Source organism: Lactuca sativa, chromosome 1, assembly GCF_002870075.4.
Source record: "Lactuca sativa cultivar Salinas chromosome 1, Lsat_Salinas_v11, whole genome shotgun sequence".
NCBI classification, from domain to species: Eukaryota; Viridiplantae; Streptophyta; class Magnoliopsida; order Asterales; family Asteraceae; genus Lactuca; species Lactuca sativa.
Window position 1 is genome coordinate 63,740,620 of NC_056623.2, and position 13,743 is coordinate 63,754,362.

Genomic DNA, 13,743 nt, shown 5'->3' on the forward strand with positions numbered 1-13,743 from the left:
CACAATAACTCATATAATCAAAGAAATTCCAATATTCGCTTCAAATGTTGGATATCAGTTTACAGAAAACAAACAACTCTGAATTTTGGTATATCTAGTCATTAAAAAAAATTGTTGCGATCGAATTTTTTATAAGTATGACTGATTTTTTTAGTATAAAAAAACTTACAAAACCTGCTGCAAGGCTGCAACAATTGATTGTGGCCTCGATGGAATTTACTGAAAGTATGAGTGATTTTTAGAAGCAAAAATAATGCAGTTTGTAAACCGGATATTGGTATAATTATATTAGATTTGACGTTTATAAATCGAAATAATCGTTTCTATATATTGATACGGATGCCGTTATCCTCCTAATAAATAAAGATCTTTTTGTCACATGTCACATTCTTATTTATTTTGCCAAATGTAATTTTATGGTTATTTTAAATTAATTTTTATTCCAAATGTCATTTTATAGGTTTTTCAATTTATTAAATTATAGATAGTATTTATATTCAACAATAAATGCATATCAATTTCATTTATGAATTTTCCTTCAAATTTCAAAATTACCAAATTAAAGATTAATTAATTTTTTATTTATTTATCTAAATTATTTGTTTAAATATAAAAGAGAAAAAAAAAACACTTTAATTTTTATAATTCAATATTTTATCACTTTTCTTATAAATTCATACTTAAATGTTTAGAATTTTGTATATATATATATATATATATATATATATATATATATATATATATATATATATATATATATATATATATATATATATAAACCCATGTAATATATGGGTCTCACACCTAGTTATTGTATAAAGAATAACTTTTTGTATTTTACAAATAATGTCTAAAATATTAAAAAAAAAAATCGTTAAAGAATATGTATTCATGAATAGTGTTATTTTTATATTTTAATGATATTGTCTAAAAATGCAATTTTTTCTTTATATAAATGGATATTTATAGCGATATACAAATAAAGTTTTTTAGTATTGTATTCATTGATTAATTTTGTTGTAATAATGCTGATTCCTATTATTATTATTATTTTAAAAAGAAAAAAAAAACAAAATATAACATATTTTATACATGTTTAGTCTCAATAAAATATTTTTATATAGATTTAAATTATTTGAAACCTTTTTATATTTTATATATTGATAAATATTAATGATTTTTTTAATGTTTCATTTCTGTTTGAAAAAGACAAATATAAAAAATTATAAAAAAATGTTATAGATGTCGATATGAAAAAAAATCCGTTTTTAAGTTTTCACATGAACAATGTAACTTATTTTGTAATACAAAGTCTGCATCGCCTATCATACGATTTAATGATATATCAAAATCGCAGGATGTTTTAGTAATTTCATATTTGAAAAAAAAAAAATGTTCATATGAGTCATGGTGGTATGTTCCCTTTTTGCATGCCACCTCTCATGACAAAAGATTCGGGTTATACCAGATTTTTATAGAAAAAACTAGCACGGTTGGCAAATTGCTAAAAATACACATTTTCTTTGTTCTAATTTATTTTTTGTTTTTCCTAAAATTCAAAAAATAGGAAAGAGTTGTTTGGTTAAAACGACCTCTCCTTCGCATGAACACCGTTTTTGTTGCAATTTATATCCACAATTAAATGCTTATTATTCTATTTTACTAAGAAAAATTATTTTTTTATTGGAAATTCAAAAATAGTTTAAGGTTAGATTTAGGCCAAAAAGAGTGGTAATGGGCTTTGACACTTGCCACACTACATTTATACATGCGACCTAAGCTTTTGTTAGAAAAAATATTCACCTTGTAAATATTAGGGAATGGTAGTGATGGGTGTAACGCTATTTGATTTTGGAAGAAAAAAAAAAAAAAAACAATCTAGTGTTCAAAATAGAATATCCAAAAATTCAGATATCCGAAAATTTTGGACAATGGATTTTGATATCTAAATTTATATCCAAATTTAGGGATATGGATTTAGACATCTGAAATTTTTGTACCAATATTGTTTTTTTCTTCTTGTATTCAAATGAAACAACCTAATAATTAACTGTTATATTTTAATAAACCCAAAAGGTTGCATTTATACACTAGTAATTACTGTAATTTTAGTGACAAGTTGAAAAATAATTGTAGTTTGACTTTAATTAATGTTTTAAAAATCAGTTCTAAACGGTTCGACCGGGAAGCAAGTAAGTGAACAGTTATTAACATTAGTTTTATGCCTATTTATGGATCAGGATGAACCAGCCGGTTTTAAAAAAACTGGTTGAACCGGTTAAATTAAATAAAAACAATCGGAAATGAAGAATTTTAAATAACAAACTTTCAGGGTTTTTTTTTTTTTTTTAAGATTTTTCTTAAATTGAATAAAAACACATAATAATGGTAATGTTATGAAGCTTTTTGAAGCATGTGTATTCATTTGAAACTATATTTTGTTTTGTATTATACTTTATTTTCTTTTCATTTATTGATGTAAAACTTATGATTATGTGTTTATTTTAATGTATTTGGAGTAACCTACAACTTGTTTTTATGTGTATTTTAATGTTTGGATTTTTGTGTTTGTATGTACACGAAAATAAAAATAAATAAACATGAAAATTCTCGAAACCCAGTTGAACTAGGAACCGGTCAATATACCGATTCAACTAAAATACTAATTTTTAAAGCATTGGTATCCAATCAAATATCATTTAACATATAACTATTTATAGTCTAACTAAATGACAAATCTAAAATAGAAAATACTCCCTCCGTCCCAAAATCGGGTAAGTGAGTTGTTCAATTAGTACCGATTTTATGCATATTTCTGGATTGGAACAAATCTGTTGGTTTTTATGAAAAAACGGTTGAACCAATTAAATTGAATAAGAATACATGGAATATGAAATATTTTGCATAACAAACTTTGATGACCTTTTCACATCTATTTTAACTTCTCTTAAATGTAATAAAACACATGGTAAGTGTTATGAAGTTTTTTAAAGTGTGCGTATTCATTTAAAACTATATTTTGTTTTGGTAGAATAATTTTTTTTTTATGTACGTAGATTGATGTAAAACTTATAATTATGTATTTTCTTTAATATATTTGGAGTGATTTGCAATCTATTTTTTGTGTATATTTATTGTTTGAAGTTACTTTTAATTGTATTTTTAATGTTTGAACTTTTGTGTTTGTATTTGCAAAAAAATAACAAAAAAAAAATTAAAACTCTAAAAACCGAATTGAACCTGAAATCGGTCACCATATTGATTCAATAAAAAAACCGGTTTTAAAACACTTTTAATTTACTTTGGTTAAAGTAAATTTTAATAAGGAAATTAACAAAAAGCACGACCCTAGGGTGGGGAAACTAGCAACATCCGATGTCCAGAACTTCGTGTCGTACACGAAGTCGTAGCTGTGATGACTATTGCTTTTACTCAACCATTTTACCATTATATATTTACATGGATAGCATAGTATATTAAAAGCAAGTTGACTATTCTTCTTAATTTTTTTTCTTCTTTTAGTAAATTTTATGAATCCATGTGATTTGATCCAATTTACACTTTCTTTAACGACAAAGAATTACATTAATATTAAATAACGAGTGGGCAATGTATAGAAATAGACACCGCAAAATGAATGCTGATTCCATGATTCAAACTAGTGGATGTCAATCTTAGTTTAATAAAAGTGACAAAATTAATGGGTATAAAAAAATTTGGTGATAGAAGAGCATAATGTTTTGTAATTCATGATCATATAAACACCATTGCTTCATGTTTCAAATTTTAACTTTCAAATGTTCATAGAAGAGCAATCATATGATGATATGAAACAAACCTTCTTACACGACCCTTGCCACTGGTACGAACTAACACCTGCCATTTTTATTAATCTTTCTACATTCATCTGCCATAATTACACATAAGATTTGAAGTGGTTCTCAATATATATATATATATATATATATATATATATATATATATATATATATATATATATATATATATATATATATATATATATATATATATATATATATATATATATATATATAAAAGAATGTTTGAAAAAAAATGAAAACAAATACAACATCAAGGGCAAAAGAATATCTATATTGAGAATATAAATCCCTAAAGCATGTGACAGTTGTAACACATTATTCTACATCTATATAGTGCTTTTGTTAATTATAAGCCTAAATGAGCTGAATTCAAAAGACACCCAATTGCATCACATAAACTTTTATCTTTTTGTCAATATCATTAGTGCTTTTGTAAATTATCAGCTGAATTCATGCACCATTTTTCTTGTTTTTTTCAGGACTACAATAATATTTCCAATTTTGAATATTATTTTTGTTTCTTCTTTCTTGATTTCATTCCCGCATGTATAGACGAACAAACTACCAAATCTAGAAAATTTCGGGGCCCCAATTTTATTGGGCCTTGTTCAGTAACATGGGGCTAGGCAATGTCAAAGAACAAACATTTTTAAAAAAATCATAGTTAATGTCTTATAATTTATATATATATATATATATACTAATTTTGAACTACACCATGAACAGGACTTTCATCACATTAGTTGATTTTTTTTTGTTTTATTTTCTGATTTTTTTTCTTCTCCTGGGGATTTTGCGTCTGTTCTTGGTTTGAGAGTGACCTTCACCGACGTGTCTCTCACCGCCATCCCTCTCCAATTAAAACGTTACAGAACATTGTCCACCGACTATCTCCTCTATCTTCCTTACCGGGTTTACCTCAACTATCCACCGCCTCAAATAAAGACCTGGAAGCTTCTTATGCCCTCTGCTCCCTCCATCTTTTACGGTGAAGCCCTTCGTATGAGCGATCGATTGAACACATCGATGGTAGTCGCAAATGGCGATATTGGATCTATCTCAAACGATGAACGTCTCCTTCCTCCTTCCTCCTTCCACATAAGGCCGAATCAGTTGCAAGTACACAATTGCTACGTGCCACCAATCTTCACAAACATCCCAAATTTCGAGGCCAAAAATTTCATTTTTAGAATTTAGCATGTAATAAGGCGTGTTACTAAAACATTGTCAAAGTTACATTAATTATAAAACATAAGGTTATGTCTCAAAACGATATCATCGGAAGCAAGAAAAATCAGAGTACGATCCCAGAAAATCCAGTGCGGAAATCATGTGTGTGATGCGCTGCTACGCCGCCGACTCTTTCCCCTTTGACGAAGAGGTACCTGAAACCACAATTAAAACTGTAAGCACGAAGCTTAGTGAGTTCCCCCATCATACCACATACCATTGAATACCATCAGTATCTTTCAACCGGTAATCATCTTCGATATCTTTTAACCGGTAATCATCATCGGTATCTTACAACCGGTAATCATAACCGGTATCTTTCAACCGGTAACTGGGGTCTATTCCACCCCCTACTACTACTAGCATTCAACAACAAGGTATAAGCATACAATCCCTATCATACACATAACATATCATACAGAAATATCTCGTAACCAAACACGTATCCATACCAAGATAATTATCACGAAGACAATCATCTTCTAAAATACTCCTACTTGGTGGGCCGGCATTGTGGCCTTAGACCCACCCTTATTGGGAGGTAACTCACCTCAAAAGGCTGACTGCTGAAAAGCTGATCCGCAAATGTCTGACAGTTGCTCCGGTGATCCCCCGGCTATATTCCCATAAAACACTTAATCAGACATTGATACTAATCCTAGGGTAAAATGACGGTTCTACCCCTGACTGATTCCAAACCAAAGTCAAGTCAAATTTAACTTCCAATTGACCCGACTCGCCGAGTTGACTATGATGAGACTTTTTCGCCGGTGGCTAAGATTAAATCTATTAGGATATTGCTCGCCATAGCTGCCTTTCATGACTATGAAATCTGGCAGATGGATGTCAAGACTGCCTTCCTTAATGGGAAGTTGGTTGAGGATGTTTACATGAGTCAGCCAGAGGGTTTTGTTGATGCAAAGTTTCCCAATAGAGTATGCAAGCTTGAGAAATCCATTTATGGATTGAAACAAGCATCTCGCAGCTGGAATCTTTGCTTCCATGAGAAAGTCAAAGAGTTTGGTTTCTCTAGAAGTGAAGATGAGTTTTGTGCGTATATCAAGGCTAGTGGGAGTATAGTAACTTTTCTGGTGTTATATGTCGATGACATATTACTCATTGGTAACGACGTTCCAACCTTGAATGAAGTTAAGTCTTGGCTTGGAAAGTGTTTTGCCATGAAAGACCTAGGAGAAGCCACCTATATTCTTGGGATTAGAATATTGAGAGATAGAAAGAAGAGACTAATTGGACTTAGTCAGAGCACATACTTGGATAAGGTACTAAAGAGGTTTAGTATGGAAAATTCCAAGAAGGGAGAGCTACCTATCCAGAGCAATACCAAATTGAGTAAGACTCAATGCCCGAGTACAGATGAGGAAATAGATGACATGAGTCGTGTACCTTATGCTTCCGCTGTCGGATCGATCATGTACGCTATGACATGTACTCGCCCTGATGTGGCATTTGCTTTGAGCATGGTCAGTAGCTATCAGGGAAACCCAGGTAGAGCTCATTGGATAGCCGTGAAGAATATACTCAAGTATTTGCGAAGAACGAAGGACTGGGTCCTTGTACTTGGTGGCAATAATACTTTGAGAGTAGATGGTTACAGTGATGCCAGCTTTCAGACGGATAGAGATAACTTCCGTTCTCAGTCAGGCTGGGTATTCTTATTAAATGGAGGAGCAGTTACTTGGAAGAGTTCCAAGCAAGATACGGTGGCTGATTCTACTTGTGAATCAGAGTACATAGCAGCAAGTGAAGCGTCGAAAGAAGCAGCTTGGTTGAGGAACTTCATCGGGGATCTCGGAGTTGCTCCAACCATCCAGGAGCCTATGGAACTGTTCTGCGATAATGAAGGAGCGGTTGCCTTGACAAAGGAACCGAGAGATCACGGTAAAACCAGACATATCGACAGAAAGTACCATTTCATCAGACATAGAGTAGAAGAAGGCCATCTTATAGTGAAGAGGGTGTCATCTGAAGATAACCCAGCAGATCCCCTCACAAAGGGTATGAGTAGGGCTAAGCATATTCAGCATGCTCGGAGCATAGGACTGAAAAGATGATATTAGTTTTAGTAGTTAGATTAGTTTTGTTCTGAAACTTGTAACAAAGTAAATGTAATTGACTTTTGGTGATTAAATAATAAAGTATTATTTATAAGTTTGGGTTCTAACTTTTGTCAATTATTGTGTTTCATTTTTGCATGTTTTAATTTGCAAGTCGGCTATGCATTGGTAATACGAAAACGCATCAGTAACTTAGTGTTATAAAACGTATTATCATGTATGGTTTGATGAGTAAAAGATACAAGTATATGAGTCAATGTTTATTCGTTCCTTTTTCCTTAATGGGAAAAAGCGATATATGTGGGCCCCTGGATGATTTGGTGTTGACCTATGTGCTGGGCCCAGCCAGGACTAAATTAATGTGTTCAATTAGAAGTCCTACATCATCACTAATCAGGAATCGGGAAACACAGATTCTGGACAAAGAGGTTGATTGCATTCCATGTCTTTTGTCTAGGGATATCTAGCAGAACGAAGGATTATATGATTACTTATCTTAGGACACGTAACTGACTGGGTCAGAGTTCGGCAGCAGCTTTTTGGAAGCTACAATTTGCTGGTCAAATTTAGAAGGCATACTAGCAATTATAGTTACAGACTTATCCAAGTGGGAGACTGTTGGATTAGGTGTCTAAGCCCATAACTATAATTGGTATGTACTTGAATTGATAGCAGCACAGTCCTTTTGGGTTGCCCTCAAACCTAGCAACCGGACAAGGAAATTATGAAAGGAGAGATATTAATTTATTATAAGATTAATAAATTAATATAAATGAATTTATTAATATGTTAAAAGATTAATATATTAATAAGAAATTATTTTGTTTAATTAATTGTTAGCCATAAATTAATTAGAATTAATTTCGGGGTTAAAAGAATTAATTATAAGGTGCAGGGACTAGTTTGCAATTACCTAATAGTTGAGTGGAAGGCTCTAGAACCCCCTTGGATAAGGGTGGACGAAATCTTTAGGGGAAACCCTAATAATTTCGTCCATAGGGGCTTGGATAAGGCCCTTGGGTTTGCTTAGGCCCTAAGCAAAGGATAACTAGGGTTTCCCCTAAACCCTAGATCCCTCAGCTATATAAGTAGCCTCCTGGTTCATGTTTTGGCCACTCTTTTCTTTTGAAGAAACCCTAAGGGCCGAAATTTTGCATACTTCCTCTTCCCTCTCTCCTCTACTTTCCTTCTTGCTAGTTTGGGTGTGATTCCATTAGAGGCATTACACTTGTGGTGCTAAGCTTCCAAGAAGATCAAGATCAAGATCAAGGGAATCATCAATTGTTTACTATAACAATTGAAAGGTATGTAATTACTAAACCTTAGTTTGTAAATTTTGATTATAGCCTCTCTCCTCTAGGGTTCTTGTTTTGCAATTCAAAGTTGTATGTTCAATAGATAAAACATAGATCCAAAGTAGGTTGCATGTGAACTTAGGAATTGTTTTCTAGTTTATTTGTTTTACCTAAAACCCATCAGTGGTATCAGAGCCTTTGTTTGTTTTAAATTGAATTGTTATAATTGTTGAATTGCAAATTAGGGTTTATAGCTATTAAACCCTAAAGGCCGTTTTTTCGATTTTTAGGGTTATGGATCGAAGGGTTTTTGAAAACCCTAGCCTCCAAAGAACCCTAATCGAAATTAGGGTTAGGGTTTTGAAAACCCTAGCCTCCTCCCTTGAAAATTTCGAAATATGCTATAAAGATTAGGGTTTCTTTGTTTTGGATAATAGTTGCCTTATTGGATAATTGAGAAAAATAAGGAAATTATCCTATCCCCATATTTTTGAAATCTAGAAGGGATATGGATTAGGATTAAATTAATTGTTTAATTTAATTAGATAATCCTTACAAGATTTAATAAATTAATTAAAAGTTAATTAATAGATAAATATTAAATCTAATTAATTGGTTTATTTAAATTTAAAATTTAATAGTTTAAATTTCGAAAAAAATTTATATAAACCCTTGGAGTTTTAAAATGTTTTAAAACACACCTTATATATATATATATATATATATATATATTATAATTAAAAGTTAAATATTATATATGTATAAGAATATGGTCAGTCAAATCGCTAATATGCCTCATTCACGAAGGTAGTCTATAAGGGGGGTATAAGGAAACCGCCTATAAAATGGTAGTTGAATGGGTGTCCACTCTCACCCACCGCTTCCTTGATTAGTGAAGGGTCGTTAGCAGAACGGATTTGATAGGACAACTACTTCCCATTAAAAGTATAATGCTATTAAAGAAAGTACTAGAACACTATTTTTCAAAATCCCAACTCTAGTTACTTTAGGAAAAATGTGAAAAGTATGCTAATCCATGAAATTGCACATTATGCTTTATTGGTCGTTAGTGGAGCGTGTGTGGTTAACCGGCACACTAAAATGTACTAATAAAGAGTAGTAACGAGTATCTTATAATTATCATTTTGATGGAGCGTGTGTGGTTTACCGGCACATCAATAGTTAATGATAAATACAATAAGGTTACCAAGCAAATTTGCATGGTTATTTACATCTAGTTTGTGATCCTCGGTACCCCAGTCACAAATAGTAGAGCATAATCCGAGATTAAAACATGCCATTAAATAGTTTTAATGTATCTGAAAAGAATTAGGAATTTCACTTCGTTTATTTTGTCTAATGGTGGAATTGGGGAATCATCATTCACCCACCTTTATGAGATTTGAACTTGGATCTCGGCATCCCATTTCTAAGTTGTAAATCGTCATATTTGGGTCCTAACCTTGATATGATATCTTTGGGTTATTATATTGAGGTATCTTGGAATCTAACTAAAACTATCTTTCTTTTCAGATGTCTACTCCTGGAAACACTTTTGCTTCATCATCCTCCAGCCACAACTTCTCTCTACTAAACATCTGCTCCAAAGTCGTTATGGATGGCTCCAACTATAACGATTGGATGCGTAACATCAAGATGGCGCTTAGATTCGAGGACAAAGAGTATGTCCTTGAAAAGGAGCTCAAAGAACTTGATGAGTCAAAAGCCACTCCCGAAGAGTATGCTGCCTACAAGAAACACTATGATGATGCTACCAAAGTGGCATGCATCATGGTTGCAACCATGTCCCCAGAATTGCAAAGGTACTATGAGGACTACTGGCCTTTTGAGATGAACAAGGACCTTATGGAAAAGTACCATAAGCGAGCTCGTCAAGAAAAGTTTGAGGTAGTCAAGTCACTCATGGCTTGCAAGATGAAAGAGGGGGAATCGGTTGTATCTCATGTGAAAAGAATGCAACGCTACATAGAGCGTTTGGTCAAGCTCAACATTCACTTCGATGAGGAATTGGCCATTGACATGGTCTTGAACTCGTTGCCTGATTGTTATGGTCAGTTTATCTTAACTTACCATTTGAACAACATTGAGCAGACTTTGGCCCAATTGCACAACTTGTTGCAGACAGCTGAGGCAGGGATGAAGGGTAAAAGTATACCCTCCACACCTGCAAGTGCCCCTGTCTTGGCCATTAGACAGGGAAAGGGGAAGAAGAGAAAAGGTCCTCCCAAGCAAAAGTGGAAGAGCAAGGCTCAAGCTGTGTCATCTAGTAATGGCCCGAAGGCTAAGCCCAATGGTTCCACTCCCCATGTTTCTAATCCAAAAGAGGCCATTTGCTTTTACTGCAATCAAAAGGGGCATTGGAAGAGATCTTTCTCACAATATCTGCAAGATATCAAGGATGGCAAAGTGAAGCCATCCTCGGCAGGTATTTACACTATTTCTGCTAATAACTCATTATCTTCTCGTTCATGGGTCCTTGATACAGGATGTGGTTTTCAAATCTGTTCTGATTTGCAGGGGCTAAAGGAAAGTGAGGAGATAGAGCATGGGAGGATAAACTTGATCATGGGGAACAGAAAGTCTTCACCAGTGACCAAGATCGGAGTTTATCAACTATTGCTTAGTAATGATGTTAGATTAGACTTAATAAATTGTTGCTATTCGTCTGAGATGACGAGAAACATTATTTCATTTCATGCATTGTTCAGACAAGGTTTTAAATATTCTTGTAATGATTTGAATGGTTCAATTTCTATTTATAAGAATGGTGTTTTTGTGTTTGAAGCTTTACCTTGTGATGGTGTGTATGAAAGAGTGACTTATGTTGATAGCTTAGGAAATAGTGTACTTAATATTGACTTGTCTAATAGTGTAGACAAGGCATGCTTGTGGCATTGTCATCTTGGACACATTAACAAGAAACGCATAGCCCAACTCCAAAAGGATGGAGTGTTGGAATCATTTGACCTAAAATCAAATGATATGTGTGAATCTTGTCTTTTGGGAAAGATGACAAAATCACCATTCACAGGGTCTTGTGAAAGAGGTGAAGGTCTGTTGGATCTCATACACACAGATGTGTGTGGGTCCTTCAGATCAACCACAAGGGATGCTAATCGATTCTATGTGACTTTCACTGACGATTATAGCAGATATGGTTACATCTACTTGATCAAACATAAGTCAGAAACCTTTGAAAAGTTCAAAGAGTTTAAGCATGAAGTCGAAAATCAATTGGGCAGAAAGATCAAGATACTTAGATCCGATAGAGGCGGGGAGTATCTTAGTACCGAGTTCAACGACTATCTGAAAGAATGTGGGATAGTCTCACAATTGACTCCACCTAGGACACCATAATTAAATGGTGTAGCTGAGAGGCGTAATCAAACCTTGTTAGACATGGTTCATTCTATGATGAGTCGTGCCTCACTTCCTATTCACTTCTGGGGGTATGCCTTAGAGACAGCCGCCCACATCCTCAATCTTGTCCCTACAAAGAAGGTTGCCAAAACACCTCACGAAATGTGGACAGGGAAAGTTCCCTCGTTAGCACATATTAAAGTCTGGGGTTGTGAAGCTTTCGTAAGACGAGAGACTCACGACAAGCTAGCAGCTAGAAGTGAGAAATGTGTTTTCATTGGTTACCCAAAGCAGTCTTTTGGATATTTGTTCTACAGACCTAGTGAAAACGTGGTGCTTGTAGCTCGAAGAGGAGTCTTTCTAGAAAGAGAGCTCATATTCAAAGAGGACAGTAGGAGTACCATTGACCTTGAAGAGATTCAAGAGTCAACCAATGAAGGAACCTTAGATGACACTAGCACTCAACCAGAGGAAATAGTTCCTATTGAACCGGTTGATAAATCATTACCGCTTCGAAGATCCACTAGGGTGAGTGTGCCACCTGAGTTGTATGGTTTTCATATTTCTTCAGATGGTGACACATTCATAAGTGACAGAACACTGGTAAACTTAGATGAACCAGTCACTTATAAGGAAGCAATGGCAGGCCCAGAGGCTTCCAAGTGGAAAGAAACAATGGACAGCGAGATTAAGTCCATGTCTGACAACCAAGTTTGGAATTTGGTTGATAGTGCACCAGTTCGGAAGACAGTTGGGTGCAAATGGATCTTCAAGAAGAAGACAGACATGGATGGGAATGTGCATACGTTCAAGGCTCGACTGGTTGCAAAAGGTTTCACTCAAACCCCAGGGGTTGACTATGATGAGACTTTTTCGCTGGTGGCTAAGATTAAATCTATTAGGATATTGCTAGCCATAGCTGCCTTTCATGATTATGAAATCTGGCAGATGGATGTCAAGACTGCCTTCCTTAACGGGAAGTTGGTTGAGGATGTTTACATGAGTCAGCCAGAGGGTTTTGTTGATGCAAAGTTTCCCAATAGAGTATGCAAGCTTGAGAAATCCATTTATGGATTGAAACAAGCATCTCGCAGCTGGAATCTTTGCTTCCATGAGAAAGTCAAAGAGTTTGGTATCTCTAGAAGTGAAGATGAGTTTTGTGCGTATATCAAGGCTAGTGGGAGTATAGTAACTTTTCTGGTGTTATATGTCGATGACATATTACTCATTGGTAACGACGTTCCAACCTTGAATGAAGTTAAGTCTTGGCTTGGAAAGTGTTTTGCCATGAAAGACCTAAGAGAAGCCACCTATATTCTTGGGATTAGAATATTGAGAGATAGAAAGAAGAGACTAATTGGACTTAGTCAGAGCACATACTTGGATAAGGTACTAAAGAGGTTTAGTATGGAAAATTCCAAGAAGGGAGAGCTACCTATCCAGAGCAATACCAAATTGAGTAAGACTCAATGCCCGAGTACAGATGAGGAAATAGATGACATGAGTCGTGTACCTTATGCTTCCGCTGTCGGATCGATCATGTACGCTATGACATGTACTCGCCCTGATGTGGCATTTGCTTTGAGCATGGTCAGTCGCTATCAGAGAAACCTAGGTAGAGCTCATTGGATAGCCGTGAAGAATATACTCAAGTATTTGCGAAGAACGAAGGACTGGGTCCTTGTACTTGGTGGCAATAATACTTTGAGAGTAGATGGTTACAGTGATGCCAGCTTTCAGACGGATAGAGATAACTTCCGTTCTCAGTCAGGCTGGGTATTCTTATTAAATGGAGGAGCAGTTACTTGGAAGAGTTCCAAGCAAGATACGGTGGCTGATTCTACTTGTGAATCAGAGTACATAGCAGCAAGTGAAGCGTCGAAAGAAGCAGCTTGGTTGAGGAACTTCATCGGGGATCTC